The sequence below is a fragment of the Macrobrachium nipponense genome, chromosome 42 (genome assembly GCF_015104395.2).
Source record: "Macrobrachium nipponense isolate FS-2020 chromosome 42, ASM1510439v2, whole genome shotgun sequence".
Taxonomy (NCBI): Eukaryota; Metazoa; Arthropoda; class Malacostraca; order Decapoda; family Palaemonidae; genus Macrobrachium; species Macrobrachium nipponense.
The window spans coordinates 28,780,362-28,785,361 of record NC_061103.1 but is presented as its reverse complement, the minus strand read 5'-3'; positions in this window follow the sequence as shown (position 1 = coordinate 28,785,361).

Sequence of the window (5,000 nt, the reverse complement as noted above, 5' to 3'; positions counted from 1 at the left end):
AGAAAAAAAAAAAAAAAAAAAAATGTGGTGGGGGGGCGGCGTTGGGGGGAACACTCGCAAGTATGAGGATGGCTTGGCTTTGCTGGGTGACTGACTGCCTGTCGCGCAGAGAGAGAGAGAGAGAGAGAGAGAGAGAGAGAGAGAGAAGCCCTCTGAAATTGGTGAATGGTCTTCATTTATCCAGTGAAGCATGGGTTCTCTTGATAGACGTCTGAGGGGAAAAAATGGAAAGGCTTATTTAGCAGTTAATGGCAGTGGCGGTTGAATTGTTCATTATTATGATCACGTGTTTGTATTGATGAGTCAGAAGAAGCACACGCTATTTAATCACAATGTATATACAGCGGATGTTCATTCACGAATTAGTTTCTTCATTCATAAATTCGTTTGTTTGTTCATATCAGTATTTTTACGATGAAAGGCGTAATATAATTGTAGATTTTTTAGTTTTCTTTATCATACCCATTCATAATTTCGGCAGTCCCTCTACGGACAATCTTGATGTAGAGCACCCCTGGGAGAGAGAGAGAGAGAGAGAGAGAGAGAGAGAGAGAGAGACTTAGTATATATTGCAATAAATCAACACCAATTTTGTTCCAAACATGAGGCTAATCCAGATGAGAATTGAATACCAGTAGGCAAGGCAAATTATCGGATTACAAAACGAAAGAGAGCAAAGCTGTTTTATCTATTGAAAAAAAAAGAACTTTTAGGTGGGTTTTCCCCTTTGCCGAGGATAAGATGCAGCATTTCGAGCATAAATGGAGTTATTTTTATTTTTTTTACAGGAGTCCTTATCGGGGGGTCCCATGATAGGCTGAAGATCGTAGCGTCGTTGATGAATTTTGTGTCTGAGGAAGTTCAGATAAATGTGGCAGGAGAAAAGGAGAAACAAATCCACAGCTGTGTACAATATATTTAGAGATAGAGCTAAACAAATCCCAGCTGGTGTACAAATATATTTAGAGATAGAGCTAAACAAATTCACAGCTGTGTATGTGCATAAATAATATTTAGAGATAAAGCTAAAACAGAGAGCTTTCGATCGAAAAGGGGAATCGTACATTTCTCGAGAGCTGTCTGCTTAGCTTAATTTTTAAATGCGGGTTTTTTTAATATACATAATTTTGGATGTGTTTCTCCATTTTAAGACTCGTTCTGCTATGAGTGTTTTTTTTAATAACAGTTATAATAATAGTCGCAAAAGCATTAGTAATTATTGAAGGCACAATATTCTATAACTAACAGCAGCAATAATAATAATAATAATAATAATAATAATAATGATAATAATAATAATGAGAAACGAGAAATAATTAAGGTTATGAATTCGCCGAGTGGGAGTACCAAAGGAAAAGAGTTTACGGCCATCTGGGCATTTTATCACTTACGTCATTAACCAATTAATTCCCACTCCGGCTCTCCCCTCCCTCCCTCCCCCTTCCCTACCCAGTCATTGCCTCCTTCCACACTGCATTTCGGAAAAGAAGATACGTGAATGGGGGCGGGGAGGGGGAAGATTCATGCGCCCAGTCCCCTCTTTCCGAAAGTCGCTATAAGAATTTATTCGACATTCCCACTTTCATGGCGAACTCTTCTAGAGCCTCAGTGGCGTGATCGGTGTGGTCTTGGCCTACCACCTCGATGGCCGCGAGTTCGATTCTCGGGCATTCCCCCGAGGGGTTAGAGATGTATATTTCTGGTGATAGAAGTTCACTCTCGACGTGGTTCGGAAGTCACGTAATGCCGTTGGTTCCGTTGCTGAATAACCACTGGTTCCATGCAACGTAAAAATACCAGGCAACAAACACAACTTCCTTCTCTACGGAGGATGAATTTCCAAAGGTGTCGATTGTAAAGTCTGCATTGAGTAGGGTCCCTCATGGTATGGCCTTCGAAATTCTTGTATAATTTTTTATTTTATTTATTTATTTATTTTTTACAGCAGAGTTCGTTCATCCGTTGCAAAAAGGTCGGTAGGCAATTATTACTGATCATGGTTGAACTGTGTCGGTGAATTTTAGTTTTGTCTTAAGAAAAAAAAAAAAAGTTAAGTAAATCTTAATTTATTTAACCAGACCACTGATGCTTGAGTTAACAGCTATCTTAGGGCTGGCCTGGAGGATTAGATATTTTTACGTGGCTAGGAACCAACTGGTTACCTAAGCAGGGGACTGCTGCGTATTGTGGGATCCGAACCACATTCTATCGAGAAATGAATTTCTAATCACCAGAAATAAATTCCTCTGGTTCCGCATTGGCTGAGCAGGGAGTGAACTCGGGCTACCAAATCGATAGGGGAGTACGCAACCCACTCGTCCACTGAGGAACTAAGAATTTACGACATCTAACTGCATTTTGCACTTAGAATTAATTTCAGCTTGGATCTAGAAGTGAGATACCGCATAGTATTTGCAATTTTCACACATATAGAAACATGAATATATATCCGTCTGTCTAGCTATCTCAAATTCTTCACACTTTCGGCATAAGCTCGTCATTACAAAGCCTGAGATCCAAATGCAAGAATATGAAGGAAAGCTGGCGTCTGTAGCAAGATTCGAACCCGCAGCCGTAGTATCAGAACGAGGTCACCGTTACCGGTCGACCAATTACATTTGGACCTCAGGCTTTGGAGTGACAAGTGAATCCAAATAGTTGAAGGAATCGAGAAGTTAAGTGGAATTGTTGTTATATTACAATAAATATAACTCTGTGGGTATATGTATATAATATAAGAACTATATAATTATATAATATTATATATAATATATAGTGTGTGTGTGTGTGAAATTGTAATAACTGGCCTCTTAAATAAGTCAACATTCCTTTCAACATTTAGATTATCACCACATAATTCTTCTAGCAATCACCCCATATTTTAGACAACAAAATTAAAGGTGTCTAGAATGTTAGTGAAAGTAATATTATTGCAGAATCATCCTATGACAACGACTCATCGAACTTTGGAAATGACGTAAACAGATAAAAATAGGAAACGGATCAAAGAACGGGGAAGAAAAGTGGAAAAGAAAAAGAGAGAGAGAGAGAGAGAGAGAGAGGAGGTAAGAAGAAAATAGCCATCATCGATTTCTTTCTACCTGGAAGGTAGGAAGGAAGATTGGTGCCCATCATTTCGTAGGGATCTCTCCCTCTCCCTACCTCTCCCCCTTCTTCCTTCTTCTCTCTACCTCCTCTCCCTTCGTCTCCCCCTCCCCCCTTTCTTCCTTACCTCTCTGGGAGCGATTCCTGCTTACTTAGCTCTCCCGTGGTTACGGACGTGATTGGATTTCGGGGGAGAGAGCTGGGGGGGCCCCCTGTCCTGGGTCCCGGAATCCGTAGCCAGCCATACTGTATGAAATTAGGGTAACGCTCGTTGCGGACAAATTGAGCGGGTTTCTCGTCAGGGATCTGTTTTGGTCTCTATCGTTTGTGTGTCTTTTTTATTCATATTATTATTATTATATTGTTTTTTTTTTTTTTTTCTACAGTGATTTGAGTTTACAAAATCCCTTATTGTTTTTGGAATTTGTAACTGGATTTTCTTTTCTATGATATCTTCTAATCTCTAATTTTGAATATTATATCGGGGTATAGATTTATAAAAATTATTTTTAAAGCTGCTTTTCCACAATAAGCACTTATTTGCTCTAAAATCGTGTTGAAGTTTTACTCATACATTTCCCATTTCCCCTTTTTCATTTCATTTGTTTTTTTTTTTATTATTATTATTATTTTTATTTTTTTTCAATAGCGGTCCAGAAATTGTAATATGCCTTATATTCTTCTAAAGAAAGAAAACAAACAGAAGTTGCTCGTGTGGATACGTGTCAATCGCCTCTCATGCACGTAATGTCTTCCACCTCCGTGCACGCGCGTGCCCACGCGCAAGTCCTCTGCGTGGTCGGATCATTTGTCACACGGCCGTCGGAGTCTTAAGACTTTTCGCAAATCAGCATCCATCACATTCCCCATCACAAGTTTTCGTCATCAATCACAATCGGCGATTGTTTTGCGGGTATCTTTATCTCTACCTCCTCCTCCTCCTCCTCCTCCTCCTCCTCCTCCTCCTCCTCCTCCTCTTCGCTCTTCCAAAATATTCCATCTGCGCCATCTGTTCACGTCAATTCCATAACTGAAATCATCTATCAAAGCCTCTTTTGTTCGCCTGTAATTTGCCTCTCGGGCTCCGGCTATTCCTTTCCGCTTCCGCTTCTTCTTCTTCTTCTCCTCCAAAACCCAGAATATCAATAAGAATGAAGATACGTCTTTGCATAGCGCTAAATTTGTCGGCTGTGATCGCGAACTTCAGAGGTATAGCTACTAATTTGAGACGGGTTCACGCGCTCGAAGCATTTCTTCGTCTAAGTATGTGTTTGGATATTTCTTAATTTATCCAAACTTCTGGGGTGTCTTCATTTTTTACTTTTAATTTCTGAATTATTCAGGTTTATGCTCGATAGGACCTCAAGCAGAATCGCGCGGAACATGACGTTGATCGTCTAGAATCATCGGCATTATGAATTTCTTTTCAGTTACAAAATTTAGCGCCAGTTAACCTTAATTATCATTCTCATTAGAAGGAAAAAATACAAAGTTCTTTGGTCTTTAAACATAATGGCGCTCTTATTATTATTATTATTATTATTATTATTATTATTATTATTATTATTATTATTATTATTATTATTATTATTATTATTTTATTAAAGTAATGGCTACTTCAGCAGCGTTACACTTATAGAGATTCTTCTCTATTTTCCGAATAGCGGCTTTTTCCGTGCTACTTAGACAGGCTAGTAGAGCGCCTATGGAGGTCATGATCAAATACAGAGTCAAAATTGGTGTATATATATATGAATAATACAGATAAATTATGATACCCATAGTTATCAAAGTCATTAACGATATATATATATATATATATATATATATATATATATAGATATATATATATATATATATCGTTAATGACTTTGATAACTATGGTAGCATAGTTT